Genomic DNA, 16,538 nt, shown 5'->3' with positions numbered 1-16,538 from the left:
CTTTAAATCTTTGGCATGCAGAGTTTTGTCCTTCAAAACTGAGTGGTTAAAATGTATCAGCAGCACTATGCAAATGCATGCACTGAGCGGCAAGTGGCTGTTTTTGTAGTATGGAGTCACCCAGGCAATGGCATCTCAGCCATGCCTGTGATCGTGATAGTCCTTTACTAGCTGGATATTTAGAGTAAAATTGCGTTGTCTAGGCATTCGTATCCTAGACAACGGGCTGTGACCCCAGAGGGCTGTCAGCCCCACAATTAATCAGGCCAACATGGGTCATGCCAATCAATGTGACGGCTCGCCTATCTCACTCTGTACGATTCAAGTCTTGTTGTGCACGGAAGCAAATCTATTAGCTATTACTTTGCCAGGGAGCATTAAGTTGTGCAAGGATATTCAACAAAATGTTATACCATCCATTCAGAACAATTTGAAGGACCTCGGAGGCATTCTCACTCAAATTCCTCTGAGATGTTTGGAAATGTGAAAGGGTCATATTGATCCTCAAGGCGAGATGAATTTGAAGGCTCACTGCTTCTCTATTTCACCAGTCAGTCTTGAAGAAGGGATTTGTAGCATATCAGATGGCAGACCCGGCTGCTTAGGACCGATCTCAAGGCAGCGAACTGTTGCTTTGGCAAAGAGAGACCTGCTCAAGCCGAAACTTGATGAAGTTAAAGGCCATTTGATCCTTTATGGAACAATAAATTCCATGCTAATACCCTGCCACTATGAAAAGCAAAAGGGAACCTTTCATTCAGATCTTCAAACAATTTTTGAGTATTGGTCTTGAGTTGAGACCTTGTCTGCCAGCTGCAGTGGGTTTTAATAGATACACCCACACACCCACCTTGAATTGTGTGGAAGCTAGTACCATGATGGCATGCTTCCTATATAGTGAGATATTCTAGTCTTGTCTACACAGCACCCTTGGACTTGGTCCTTGCAGGTGGGGATTGATGCCATGGAAAGATGAGAGTGAAATGATGTGTTAAAGGAAGGCTAAGCATTTGCCAACACTGTCATTTAGCACCTGGAGCAGACTCGTCCTTGACTTCGAACTGCTTTACCCAATTTTGCCAGAATCAGCAATGAGATCTTTGCAGGTAACAGGATCTAACATGTTAAACCTAGAGGGATTATGCAGAATTTAACGTAAATCAGATAACTTGGCTGGACTTTTTTTGGGAATGTTGCACTTCAGTGACTTCTCAGAAACAAGGTTAAAGAACCCTTATTATAGTAGCTGAAATTATAAACCATGACGATCAAGCAAGATTACTCCAACAGTGCATGTTTTGTAGGTTAATCCACAACGCAGACTAAATTTGATTCATTATCGTCTTGCAAAGAGCTTTTTCGGTTTGGAACCTCAAATTAGGCTGTGTAAAACCTAGCCAATCCTTTCCTCCTTTAGTGAACGCAGGCTAGATCAAAAGCAGAGCGAACATCTCGCAGCAACGTCTTTCGGCAGACAAAAGAGGTGTTTTTCGCCTGCCAAATGCATAACTGCGTGTGTGCGCTTTGATCTGGCGAGCGTTAGACTTCAACATGCAGCACAAGGGGCCCCGTTTCTCTGTGGCCCTTTGAAGCAGTGCACATGTTTTGCGACGGCAGATGATGCGGAGAGGGTGGTTCATGCACAGAGGGAAGTGTTTCAACTTTAAAATTGCTGAGGGAATACCATCAGCCATCACTTTTGCACATTAAGAATGGAAAGAGGAATGATATCCTGTCGTTGGCAGGGAAGAAATCCAAAGAGAAGGAGAAAATGTGAGGTAGGTGAACGCAGACTTACTAACGGCATGCTTGGGGAATGCCCACTGAAGTTTTAAACAGTACCAGTCCAGTCAAATAAATATCTTAGAAGGAACAAGTGCCTGTTTGGCATACTAATGGCAATCAACAAGCTCAGTCTTCTACAATTGTCATTCATCTGAAATTCCTGAAGGTGATGGCAGTCATCTACACAGCTGTGTAATAATCATTTTCAGTAATAAATTACTGATATGGTAATGGCTTCCTAGACTAAAACGGCACATGTACTGAACTGAATCCAACTATAAATTAAACTATCAGCAAAGATTATTTTTATGCCTGTTTGCAGTAACATTTGCTGAACACTGTCATCCTCTCTATAGAGAAGCTGCTGGAAAAAGAACATAGTCAGCATCTAAAACAGGAGCAGAGGCCTTGAGCCTCCTGGTCTAAACACGTCACATCTGTGATACAGGCCAATAAATTATTCAGTCTGTACTTTTACCCTCTATCCATCTCTCTGCACTAGCAGCAACTGCCCAAGTTACTTTTAGCACAGGAAGCTTTTAGGCTGCTGCCAATTTTAGATTCATTGTTTCAGTTGGTTTCACTAGTCCTCTCTGCTGTTCCATGTATACGTTAGATGCTTTGGCATAGTTAAGGCAATAGCGAATTACAGTATTACTCATACTGGGGAAAGTGCAGGTTTACACTGTTAGATTCACTGGGCTGCTACACGCTGAAATGTTGGGCTTGTTAAGGCAGAGACTGACCCAGGGAGCTACCACAGAGTTAGTGTAAGAAAGGCAAGAGTGGGCACTGTCAGAAACTTCACTGTGGACTCTGCGGTTGTAAAATGTTACAGCTCTAGTCTGGGTGATGCTTAGAAGGCTGAGAGGAAGCACGATGAGCTGGTGACGTAATGTGGGACAGCGAGAGAAAGAGAGAAACTGAACATTTTCTACACATTGCAACTTAAAAACCACTCTGCACAAATCTGAATTGACTAAAAATAACAGTTTTACATACATTTACACAGTTTTACATATTTAAAGGACCCTGAATGAGAAATTGTTTCTAAAAAATATCATCTATTACACTTTTTCCCCATCTGCGTGAAATATAAAATTGACATTTGGCTTGCAAGAAAAACAAGCATTTCAAGATTCAAAAGGCTGATACCAATACCAATCCCATAATCTCTAAAAACTATGGAGCTTTAAAATAAGCTATTTTTAATTAAAGTACTTTCAATTTAGATGTGCAGCTACAAGACTAAAGACTAAATCTACCCAGTGGGAAGAAATACACAGCTAGCAACATCACATCACATAATGTGAGTGTATGCTATTTCAGGCTAAATTTGATTAGGGCTGAATTGGATTAATTCTTTTTTCCCCTCCGATATCAAATCCTGCTGATTTCGGCTCAGTACTGATACCTGGTATTGAATAGGTACCATCTGTAATTGTAATAATGTTATTTATACAGTGTCTTTGTCACATCCAGAGCCACGCACTCAAAAAGGTAAGCTAAAAATGGTAAGAAAGAAGAAAGGTGCTAGTGTTGAGAGAAAAGGTATGTCCTCAGTTAGAGAACAAAGCAGAACAGTCAAACTAATGGGTGCAGCCTATACAAACAGTTTTTGAGGTAGCAGACAAGGTCTAGTGCTGATGCAGATTTGAGTGTCTAAGACGTGTAAGCTAAGATCATGTTGCCAAACTATCTGATCAAGGGGGAGAATGTATATAATGAAGTGGAGGGGACCAAGAGGTGATACTTGAGGGACACCTTCAGTGACAGAGACAGCAGAGGAGTTATGTTTACCAATGGATGCCTGAACTTCATCATACAGATACAAGCAAGAAATAACAATAGAAAACAGAAGAGAGAGAAGAATGTCAGGGCTTACTGTATTGAAGGTCTATCAGATAAAATTAAGGGGACCAGAGTCAGCAGAGAAGAACAGAATATTAGTGACATCTATACAAGTTGTTTCTGTGCTGCTTGGACTGAAACCAGACAGGAAAGACTTAAAAGAGATTGTTAATGGAAAGGTAGTTTGTAGCTCAGAGGCAACCACTCTTTCCACCTGTTGGATAGAAGTGGTTGGTTTGAAATGGGTTTAAATTAAAATGTTCAGTAGGGTCAAGGCCAGGTTTCACAGGAAGTAGTGTGGTCACCACAGATTTAAAAGGTAAAACTACACTCAAGGGACTTTTTAATGTGGAAGACAGAGTGAGAGATAGTAGATGAGCAGGCCTTGAGAAGACAGGCTGAGGACAGGGTCAATTTGGCAGGTGGAGAGATTTAGTTTTGAACTAAGTAAAGAGTCACAGAATACATTTAAAAATCAGAGTAATCAGGAGATGAGGGGACAGATTAGGAATATTTGTAGATTTTGCCATTAAAGAAATTCATGTTGGCCTGCAGAGCTAGGGGCAGCAGCTAAAGGAGGCTTAAGAAGTTAAGAAGCCTGAAGTTTTAATAACTCGAAGTTCAGATGTAAACTAGAAAGATGTGGATGGGAGGAGCAAGTTCAGTGAGGACGTTGGATGTAAGATAATTAGACGAAGAGGGTATATCTTTAGGATTGGAGAGATTAATGACATCTACAAAAAGGGAGGAGATTTAGAGTTAAGGAGAGATATGAGTGTCTTAGCATAAGCATAGGAAACAGAGATTAATCCTGTGTTCGGGTGCTCCCCAGAAGGCGGTACATACCAGATGGTTGACTAGTAAATACAACTTCACTCTGTTTGGGTGCTCATTGAAAGATACACCATCCATGCAGAAAAAGAAAGCAAGGTGGTCCAGTTTTTTCCAGGTTCTGACACCATTTGAATGTGGTATTTGCTTAATGAAGAAGTGAACTTGACATCCACAGACAGAGAACAGCATTGGCCAAAAGTGCAAAATTCTAATGAGATGTTTTAGATGGTGGATAGGTATGACGCTTCCACTCAAAAATCTTCAAATCTTACACAAAAAGCACAGTTAAGATGTAGACACAACTGTAAACTGCACAAGGCTGATTTTGTTCATTCTCAGAAAAAAAAACCTAAACAAACAAACAAACAAACAAACAAACAAGAGCACTGCTCAAAGTGCGCTTAAATGTGAAATCACTTCTGACCTGCATCAGTCTCCAGTTTCTTCAGTTCAATCACAGATGAGTCTTACAACTGGATGTGAGAAAAAAATTATACATTTTATCAGTACTACTGCCTGTAGCTCTAATATAAGCACAAATAGGGACGAGAAAGAGAAAGATAGAAAGACAAAATCCACCCTGGATTCTCTCTCTACAAAAATATAATTCCCCAATTCACAAAGTTGCACCTCCCATGTCTTCCTCTCTGGCCTTGTCCTCCTCCCACTGCTATCAGCAGACTTTCCTAACACACAGTCACATGACTGAAGCACGTTTTTCTTCTCACACACTGTTACGGTTTAAACATGCTCTAAATCACCAATCCTCTCCATCAAACTTAACCTGGGCCTGCTGGCTTAGATCAAAGGTAAGGGCAAAATAAAAGGGCCAGCAGCGTGAAGAGAGCAGTTGTGTATGGTGTATCACGGTATGGACAGTGAAGAGGAATGCATGTCAGGGTCAGCGGATCCATGTGAGGAGTAAAGGGCACAACCTGGAATGCTCTGACATATCAGGTGTGTGTGTGTGTGTGTGTGTGTGTGTGTGTGTGTGTGTGTGAGAGAGAGACAGGGCTGCAGCTAAGCCTCAGGACATTAATCAGCCTTGCTGGCTCATCAGCACTAAGTATGCATACTACACATCCAAACACATGCTTACACTACATGAGCCTCCTTCACACATGCGCTACATTGTCAGTGGTATAAGAGTCATGGACACTGGTGTTCCATAGTCTGTTTAAAATAGATCAGGATAAAACATGTTTCAAGGACACGCAAGCAGAACAGGTGTGAAATTGAGCCATGCATGGGTGTGTGTGTTTGTTTTTAGACATTTTCAGAACAAAAATGTTCTAACTTTGTAGGAAAACCAGAAAAAAAACATCAGTAACAAAATGATTCAGGCTTTGTAAAGTGCTGTTTACAAAAGCTACATGTTTCATTTTTCAGAGGCCAAGGATCTCATGGACCTGTCTTGTAGCTAAGCAACTGACTAACTGATGTACTGAACAGACTGAGTAACAGACTGACTGACTGACCTACAGACTTGCTGACTAGCTGACCAACAGACTAAATGACTAACTGACTGACAGACTAACTAACAGACTGACAGACTAACTGACTAAATAAAGAGACTAAGTAACAGACTGACTGACATTATCGGGGCATAGATGGCACAAAGACAGCGCAGTTGGCCAGTGTTTCAATAGGATCAGTGAATAAAATGGTATCTGCATTGAGATCAATAGAAAAACATCAGTAAACAGGACTTAAAATTGTGACAGACACAGAACATGCCAGCAAATGCAATCTGTCATGCTAACATGCTAGCCTAATGCTAACTGGCTATAGACATACAAACACTTGAGAAACTTGTGAACGTGCCATGTATGAGATTTCTTTTTCTTCCACTCATCACTTATAATTGACTTCAGAACCCTTTGTACAAACTTAAGTAAGAAACTGAGTGTATAACGTCAAAGCCTCAGGCCTCTTCTGATGTCAGCACTCTTCAAATACCCCCTCCCCCCTCTCTCACAGGGTCCCACAGGCTCTCACACACAAGCAGGCCAGTCCTGGGCTCCTGGGCTTTGGCTGTATTCCAGCTGCAAAGATCGTTCCCACATCATGCCACTGAAAGAGCAGAGCGGACTGGGAAATACAGTGGAGGCCTCTGACGTCCAGAGAAGACGCATGTTTACCAAATTCCCAGCACTAAGCATACACAGCCTGCCCCTTCCCCACCCCCTCAGGCCTCTGAGGCTGACCCATGCACTCCAAAAGCCAAGGCCAACACTCGGACTCGCCCAAAGTTTCCTTATTAGACTCTTCATTCCCATCATTATTTCTCCTGAGCTATGATCATGAGTTACGGTACTACTAGCGGAAAGCGCCAAGATTGGATGCTACTAGCTTTTTTGTTTTGAAGTCGTTGGGTCATATTTATCAGAGTGAGAATGCAAATGTAACGCCCTTTACATTAATAATACAATATCACTTCAATTCATAAAGTTACTGCTGTGTACTCTGTCTATTAATATAGGCATCCTTCTTTAGGGATACTCAAAACAAAACAACAACAAAAAAAAAAACAAAGTGGGACTTCAAAAGGGGGTTTATGTCCTTTGCAAATTGAAACACTTCAAATTCATTCTTTTTAATATCCATCTTACAAAGCACTATGAGTGTAAGATTACTTTGTTTACTTTAATAACAAATATCCTTATCGGTTTCACTTGTTTCAATGCTATATTAAATCAGGGCTTTTTCACTTGTTTGGAGAAGCATTTGTAGTACTGAATTTACAGGGTTCACTGAATTTTCACGGGTCATTAACTGTTTTTGCCAGAATGCTTAGGAGCTGCTCGAAATGGTGAATTGTGATGTAAAGTTAATAAAAGATGAAAGCAAAATTCTGATTTTCTGTTGCCTCATTCCGTAAGCAGACTTTGTTCATGATGGCTTAATCACACTTAATCACATTAGCAGCAAGACATCTGAATGAGAGAAACAGACTTAAATTAGTATTTCCCTGCTTTATACAACTTTCCCTATACAGGTGCATATGAATGTTCTAATCCCTACAGTCAAATTGCATGTTTTGTTGGTTTTCATACGGCTGTATCTTATTACTGTGTGTAGAAACAAAGTGTTTGATTTGTATATGATATTTAGGGTGGTGAGAAGAACTAGATATTACTTTTTTTCAAGAAATCTAATTAAGTAAATTTTGAATTTTCAATATATCTTTGTAGTTTGTGTAAATGGCTTTTTAGCAGTGTTCAAGTTCAAATTTCTTGTCTACAGACATCCTTGCAGAACTCAAGACATGTGATCCCTCTAAGACTACTTTTACACAGCACTGAACAGATTTCATTATTTGACAAGAGCCGATCTTATATCAGTGTTTTATTCTGAGATGCTTGATAAATACAGGCCCTTGTCAATAACACTATGCTTTATCTAGCCTAGAGCACCGATCAGTGCAATGTCAGTATGTGCAGCAAACTTACAAAGCAAACATGACTTGGGAGGTTGTGGTCACGGCAGCCTCACGTACTGGAGACAGATAGTAATCACAGCTGTCAGCAGTTAACAACTTCAGCGCCACAGAGTGTGTTGATCCTATGAGAGGGTGTTGCAATACAGAGCAAAGTCAGAGCTCTTGCCTGAGGGAGCAAAGGAGCAGGAAGACCGAGGCTTATTTACATTCTTGGATCTTCACGACCAGCCCTGATAAAGTGACCTAATTTTCTGATCTGATTTTAATATCTGTCATAGCCAATGCAAGGAAAGGCAGGTAAATAGAAGGCACACTAAAAGACGTGAAGCTGGAAAAACATCCTGGGGGAGATGGAGGTCGGGAGGGGAAACAGTGGGTAGAGAGGCCAGGAACCAGGGAGATTCACGCAGCGTAAAGATGCTAACCAGAGATAAAGCTAAGCCCACTGTGTACCACAGCCACTGATGTGCAAAGGCTGGTAATGCAAACATATATAGGAGTCCATGCTTCAAAATGTCTATCCTGCCTTCCATATTTACTATGTTACTCTCTTTCTTTAGACCTGGACTCTTTTAAATAAACTTTCAAAGGTGGATGAGTGCTGTTGTGCCAATATATCCACTATTTAGCTTTGTATTTTTCAATTTTTTCAAACATTTTTCCATTTATATTCAATTATTAAAATCAGTTGTGCTTAAAAAGATGGATTACGGCTAGTTTTTTATTAAAAAGCCTATATTATACAAAGGTCCTCTTTTTTAAATACATTGATGTAGTATATAAACATTTGGTTTATAGAGTTTCCCCAGTCCATATATACAACAACGCTGCAAAAACAGCTCATTCTGAATCTATTGTTTTTGTGATGTCAAGAAAACAAACACAATTTCATATATCCAGCGTTTCAGCAGCAGTTTAGCCCCGCCTACTCATGTTGAAGTTATAAGGAATGTTCTAGACCAGACTACACTTTGAACGAGGCACAACAGAGATAATTAACATACAGTCAAATTACATGTTTTGTTGGTTTTCTAAGTGACAATATGTGAACATATCTTCTACAGGGAGCACACTTAAATGTATTATTTCTCTGCAAATTTTAGTGCGCAATGTCTCTTTATTTGTTGAGTTTTACATATCGGAAAAAAAAACAAAACACGCCACAACTTTCACCTTTAAATACTTTCCCAACATGTTAAATTTTGCAGATAAACAGCAACTGTGAATTAAAATGTGCAGACGTGTGTTCTCTGCAGAGGACATGAACTTATTTTCACTTAGAAAAATCAACACAACATCTAATTTACGGGGCGCCTGGACCGTATATTGCGTAAGACTGTATATTTGTCCTAAAAGTGCAGTTAGAAAAACAGTCTGTGGAATTCCAGGGGATAGAGAGATGTTGGACAGTGGTCAAAATGAATTATGACTATTGTTGGTACATAAAACTACACAAACATCATAAGTGGACCTCAGAAGAAAAAAAATTTAAGACAAATATGCACCCAAATTTTGTAGGGGTACCAATATGTTTCTAAGATATATTTGTGAATGTGGATTTGTTTCATTTCTCTTTACTTGAGTAATGTGACCTCACTGAAAGGTCTGCTTCGGTTGCAGCTCTGATGCGGGCAGCTTATTAAGCGTTAGCCGGTTTTACATTAGCGTCACTCTTTTATCTGTTGCACAAGTTTGTTCTTGACTCTACAGATTCTCTCATGTGGCAGTGGTGGGAGCATATTGTGCATGATGGGGATCAGCTGCAGCCGCAGCCGTATGCTATTGACAGAACAGGCACCATCTTTTACCAACCAGCCAAACCCTTTCTGACAGCCTCACACAGGCCAGAGCATTGTGGGGGCTCCTGTACCCACAATGCTATTGCCAGCTGTTGTTTTTACGGATCAAGCTCAAGGAAAACACACGGATGAGGCTGTCAGCACGCTCTCTTTCTCTGTCCCGCTCCCTCTGGTCTTGTTTCCGCTTACCTTCCTATGCTCACCCCTGCTGTGTTAACCTCTCCTCTTTTTCTCTCTGTCTTCTCACCTTCTTTTCAAATGAAGATGCTTGGCCCCCCCTTTCAGCACCGTTCCTCTGATCCTTGTGAAAGTTTTCCTCATCTTGTGATGAGAATAGCATCCACTTTAGCATGTGGTACAGACTACTACTGACTGGAACAGTCATCACTGAACAGCTGTCTAAATAGAAACTACCAGGAAAAGGTACCAGGAGAAACCCACAGGTCCAAGCTAATGTGCAAACTGAAACTCATGAATGTCATGAGTTGTGAGTAAAGTTCTGAGAGGGGAAAAAACAACAAAAAAATATTGTCCAAAGAAATCCATTCCAGCGATCTTCAAATGTCCTGTTTACTGGAAAGACAAACCCACAAACTTAGGGAAAACTTGGTGACCTTGCAGTAAAAGAACTCTTTTTCTGCTGATGAATCACAAACAAACCTGTTCACAAGCCTGATAATACATGCACTTCTGTTCAAGTATACTTCTGAGGAAATATCTAATATTTACTCAACTCTATTTTAGCCTTTCACATTGAGTTACTGCCTCTCTCTGTGTGTATGATTTCATTCTGTTAAAACTAGGGCTCAATGATGACACTGGGATAATATCAGTATCGGTAGATAACTGCCTAAGAAATGTAATCAGTATCAGACAGATGTTTCAATTTAATTGTTTAATGACGTATGACTTGTTTTATGATGCATTTTTGCCGGACTGTTTCACAAAAATGTCTTCATTTCATTCACTTTACTACTTTTGGAAGCCTACAGAATAAATATTTCCCCGTAATGCTAATAAAGGTTGAGGTAGTCTGTATGTTTATGTATCTGCATCGGAACAGACATATTCATGACCTTATCAGTGCATACCTAGTTAAAACCTTTAGGATTTTATTTTAGACCCAAATGATCCCTAAATGAGAAAAACAGCACCTTACAAATTTCAGTTTCTAAGCTGACAGATGCTTAAATTAGGAAGTTCTACTGCAGTTCTATATACAACTCCAGCATTTTTGACCTGATACTTTTTTATTACTAGTTGGTCTTTGCTAGGCTACTTTTAGTTCAATATTTCACTGAAGTGACAGTATTTTTATTTCAGTATGGGTTTAGTCTACTCTCCCCACCTCAGTCTACATATCCCACCAACACACAGACATAGAGACATCCTGTGGTGGCTTAACCCTCTGCACTCTGACAACAGTCAGACTGCAGACTTCATGACTGCGTGAAGAAAAGCAAGATCACAGCAGTTTAAAGACAAAAACCTCTCTCAGCTCCTGGTTCTTTCCCCTCGTTTGGAAAGCCACACTGGCCTCACGAGTTCATGGAAAGTTCCTCAGCGTTTAGAGTGAAGTGGAGTGCACTGGCTGCCACATTCGCTCCTGTCTGCTGGCTCAGGACCCAGTCAGAGAGGGAGCCGTGTGTGTGTGTGTGTGTGTGTGTGTGAGATAGTTCAGTAAGCAAAAGACAGCTCCATCTCTGGCAGTAAAACCACTTCTTTACCATCGACGAGCCAGTGTAAACTCCAACACACCCTGCTAAATTGCTACTTTCTCACATCAGATATTGAGCTACTACGCTACTACAGACACCCAACCCCCACCCACCCCCACCTTTCCCTACACAGGTTTATTTTTCTACAATTTCAGGGCTCTATTTACCATTCTTTTCTTATTTAATACAATTTTTTAAATTACAAAGTACAAATTAAAAATAACCACATTACAATGTGGGTGAAAAGTGAAATCTTTGAAATTTTAACGAATTTCAGAATTTCTTGGTATTTGATTTTGCTTTTTTTGGTGTGCACTCAAGCTGCCATGGACTCCATAAGTTGGTGCAAAACCCTCTGAAAAGCAGAACAAATCTACCTGAGAGTCATCTGAACACTCTTCAGTTGAGAGGATAAGACTAAAAACAAAATCTGACCTTTTTGTTAAGGCTTTAACATGGTCAGTCTCACAAATTTTCTTAAATTACAGCTGTGACCTAGAAATAGTGAAGAATTCTAAACAATTTCTTCTTCATTTAACTTTTCTCATGTTAAAATGTTTCAAAATTGTAAACTTTTTGTTGCTTCTTTGCAGGTTTAAATGGAAAAAAAAAAGATTCCCACATTTTCTCAGACTTTTGCACCCCACTCTATAAACACCTCTAAAGTACTGAAGCAAATGCCCATAGACTTCTATTATAAATGTGTTTTGAGTCAGCGTATTTTCTGTTTTTCTACTAAGCACAGGAACTACTGAGTTTGTATTAAAGTTACTGTCTGTGGAAATTAACTGTATACTAAAGATGCAGCACACAGAGATTAGGTTGAAAAACCCTGAAGTATTTTTAACCTTAGTAAGAAATAATACCCCTAGTTTTCTTCCTACTACAGTCTGTCCTGAAAATGTATGGAAAACAAACACAATTTGCTCACTCAAACAGAAGCTACTCAACCTCACTGCCCTGTGATCCTATCACCTTGCAGATAAGGTTTTGCTGTGGAGGGGCTGTCTCATGTCAGAGCTGCCCCCTCCCCCTGTCCACTTCACTCCCTCCCCCAGGCTTAAAGGGGGATGTAATAACAAACTCTGCACAGCCGGAGCTATGCCACTTCCACTGCACGTCGTAACAGGAGAGGGACAGCATTGTAAACCCCCCCGCCTCACCTTTTTTTAAACATTAAGCAAACACCCTGCAGCCCAGGATCAATCATTAACAGCTGTCAGTTAATGAAGCACTAGAGCACTAGATGTGCAGCAGCTCTGAGTACTCACTCTCTTCCAGGCAGCGTTCCACAGTGTTCCGGCACAACCTTCACAGCAGAAGAGGGACAGAAGGAGAAAACAAACAAAAAAATCCTTTTTTGCTGAAGAAACCAGAGTAATGAATTCCTTTAAGGTCACAATGAGTTGCCAGTGTATTATCCAGCATTTACAAAGCTGTGTTCCGTGGTGAACGCAGAGTTCCCGCTCCCGCTCCTCGATCGCTGTGTGTGTGAGAGGGAGAGTAGAGTGTGTATCTGACACGCTGGTGTATTACTGCCTCTGCCGTAATCTGCATCAGCCCCCGCCCACCCCTTGCTGACAGCAGGCGGGGGGAGAGAAGGAGGGAGAGAAGGAGGGAGAGAAGGGGTGCGTGTTATTACTCTTGGTGGTTTAGGTACACAGAACGGAAGAACAAATTAGATTTCGCAACTTGCTTTTGGTTTTTGTCTTAGCAATTGGTGACTCAAGACCAGCTCAGCTGACTCAACCTGTATTTCAACACTTATCATTAGGAATCTTTATATTTTGAACAATAAACTCTAGAGTTTAGTCTAGAGTAACTCTAGAGTTAGTCTAGAGTTACTAGTGTAAATTCGATACTATATTCAAATGTAGTTAGCTAAAGAGGAATTCACATTTTTGCATAATTAAATTGTTAAGATTTAAACAAATTTATTCAGAGTGGTTTGACAGTCTTGAAAATCTTACCAAGTCAGAATCGTTCACAGTGGTTGTGATAGGAACCAGACGTCTGAAGTGTTTAATCCCTCTAAAAGGTACCTTGCAGAAAGCTGTTACATTATACGGGTATAAATATGCCACCTGTCGTATTTTACCATTATTTACATTACATGTAAAAACTCAGAAGACACGTTTAGGTTCACTGGTGGTTTTGGACAGTAAATATAATGACTATTTTTGCAGTGTAGATACCGTAACCCCTGGTCTCTACCACTGTAAAGAAATCTGAGTCTATAAGTTTCTCTACAAAGACCTATTTCACATCAAAACACACAGTGATTTATCAACAATTTAATTAGGCAGAACCTTTGAACAATCTGCTGAATTCTAATTTAAGTAATGAATTACATTGAGAAGTTCCACTTCTGACTTTTTCTATTCATTTCAATGTCAGGAAATGACAAAAATGTACACATTTTTCTTAATGCAAAAGTCATTATATCATTATATCATTTCAAGTCATTATAAAAATCCACTTATGAATACAATTACGCTATTCACTGAAAGTTCAGAATCTGCATTTTTGAGAATTTCTGGCTTGTGAGAAAAATTACTACAAAGAGATAAATAATTAGCAATAACTTCCACATGCTTTTGTTATCATGGTCAATGTCTGTAAATTATAAGGCTAAATATCAGGTCAGAAAGGGACATTCAGTTACCTCGACTTGAGAACTTTCCTGAAATTGAGTTCCAGGAAAGAAAAAGCAGTGAAGGAACAAAAGGAAAAAAAATGAGCCATCTAAATGTCCACTTGATAAGGCGACACCACTCATAGTTCCAGAGCCATAGCTCTCGTATAAAAACCCAAAAAGCTGCCAAGAACAAGAGTTGGGTCCTTGACACTGAGGTTCTTGCTGCTTTGTGAAAGCCAACTAGCCTTCATAGGCCCTCCTATTAGGCCTAAGACAGCCTTTCACGTGCTGAAAGGGCCTCTCTGTATCCAGCTGAAATCACATAGTCCCAACGCTCTGTGCTCACAGCTTGAACTTGGCTCATAATGCAACGCCATTAACGAATGCTAGCCCTGGGTGAGTGACAAGCACCTTCCAGCAAATCGGAAACGCAATTCAGGGCTGACGTATCGCTTTCTGAGCTGCAGGACCACTTTCCGTCAGAACCTGAAGTGGACTTGAATGCCTGAAACCCCGCTTGCCTGCTGGCAGCGCTCACCCAGATTTTTGTATGGGCTAACGAAAAACGAGAAAAGCGTCCAGGATGTCACATTTGAATTGAATGGAGTCTGCTTCAATGGAGTGCAAGGAGATCGGAAAGTTCTGGGCAACAAATCGCCCGGACAAAAGGAACTGTCATGGCAAATGAGAGAGGAAGAAGGCGTCAGTGGAAGAGAGAAGCACTTGCAGTTGGGAATCCCTTCACTGAAAATAGTGTGGCTAATTATGTACTGAGGAGCAATGCTAAGCAGGCAGAAGGAATGGGGGTATTAGGGGGTGTCAGGCTTTGGAATTCCGCTCCGGCCATAGCTGAAAAATCAGGGCGAGTCTGAGATGCTGCCTGATCATGTGACTCAGGCAGCAGTGTCGGGTCACTTAGCAAATGTCTCGCTTGCACACCACCAGATGCTGGAACCTGTTCTATGGAACCAGCCATTCAGGCATACATGGCTTTGAATTTGATGGACCTTTTAGATGAACACTGGGGGCAGACACGCACTGAAGAGCCAATTTAACAACAAACGGGTGGATCTTATGATGCTGTAGCTTGACCCCCTTTTGGATCACCTTGGAACATTTGTCCCCTTATTATTCCCAAACCTGTTGCTTATTGTGCTAGTTTTTCTCTATTGTTGTTCTCAACAGTTTTCACATCACTCTTAACCAATGTTTTTAAGTGTGATTTGTTAGTTCTTTTTTTAGATTTTTCACAGATTTTTGCCCATCTACCTATCTTGATCTCTGCCTCTCAGAATTAATCTTGTGACAACTTCTTATCTGACTTAATATTTTTAAATAACAAAGATAATGCAATTTTTGTTGATCATCTAGAAAGTAGACTAAGTTATTGTTGCAAAATAAAAGACAGACAAAATTGCTAACTTAGCTAATTTTGGGAACAAGAAACTGACAATGCAACTGAATCAAGAGTCGTCTGACAGATGAAAGGGTTGGCTCTTATTGGTGAGCTAAACTCATTGATCTGACTTGGATCAAAGTAACTTACATCAAATATCTGGCACACAAAATACTATTTTTTTTAAAAGAAAAACAGACAGAAGTATTTAGAGGGAATGTGAAATTTAAAGAGAATGTGCAATCATGGTGGTAAACTGAGGTTTCAGATGTTGAGAAATAAACAGTTAGTAACAATGATTTAAATGACAGTAGTTATGCAACTCTAATCTACGTAATAGCTCCAGTCACCACAGAGCTGGATCCCGTTCTTTGTGCACAAAAGTTCAGCATGATCATCTTGAAATGTGCTTCCAAGAGTAATCTTGATGATCCACTCATTTTTCACCTCACTATAGGCAATAAGCTCATGCTAAGCAAAGCCAAATAAAAAGCTCAATTGCGTAATTGGGCATTTGAATTTGAGTCAAATGCTATTTTACTGGAAATGCCACAGGTCAAAGTGTCAACTTTGTTATTTTTCAAATAGCAAATGCAGTAGATTCCAAGTGGAATAGTGTCCTCTTGTGATAAGTGCAGGGTTCAGTTAACACACCCCTGACGATAAGCTTCTGCATTTCCTCTTCCCAGCAGTTCATTAAATAAAAGCCATAAAACTTAACTACCTGTTATAACACTGAGGTCAACTAGCTGGACTTTACTGAAGGGCCCATATCATATAAAACTGAATTTTCCTAACATTTTTAAAGAAAATAGTTTGACGTAGTATCCAAACAGTGCTAAAGTTTAAAAGGTTTTAAAACACCATTCACTCCCCAGTCCATACAGTCCATTTGGTAATTAGGCTGAAAAAAGAGCCTGTTTTGAATTGTTTTTGTGATGTTGTGAAAAATAATTTTGCATTTTATTCTTTTAATCTAGAATGTTTAAATCTAAAAGATAGAGGTTGGAAAATGGTAATGTAAAAATGAATTATGATTCATTTTCATATGATATGTTTTAGGTACATAAAAGCA

General features: G+C 40.0%; 1 protein-coding gene across 2 annotated transcripts in view; it reads right to left on the bottom strand.

Annotated features, from left to right (window-relative positions):
* The window catches only part of sema4ba (sema domain, immunoglobulin domain (Ig), transmembrane domain (TM) and short cytoplasmic domain, (semaphorin) 4Ba), a 92,132-nt gene that overhangs the window by 62,392 nt on the left and 13,202 nt on the right, over positions 1 to 16,538 (bottom strand). Inside the window, exon 1 of one of the 2 annotated variants that reach the window (XM_036561758.1) lies at positions 12,701 to 12,961. The exons of the other annotated variant lie outside the window; for it this stretch is intronic. The gene's annotated coding sequence lies outside the window, so the exon portion shown is untranslated. Of the gene's footprint in view, positions 1 to 12,700; positions 12,962 to 16,538 lie in introns of those variants that run through there. 2 annotated transcript variants of the gene reach the window in all.

The sequence above is a fragment of the Colossoma macropomum genome, unplaced genomic scaffold (assembly GCF_904425465.1).
Source record: "Colossoma macropomum unplaced genomic scaffold, Colossoma_macropomum, whole genome shotgun sequence".
NCBI classification, from domain to species: domain Eukaryota; kingdom Metazoa; phylum Chordata; class Actinopteri; order Characiformes; family Serrasalmidae; genus Colossoma; species Colossoma macropomum.
Note: the sequence above shows the minus strand (reverse complement) of the source record. Positions and strands in the feature narration are given on the sequence as shown.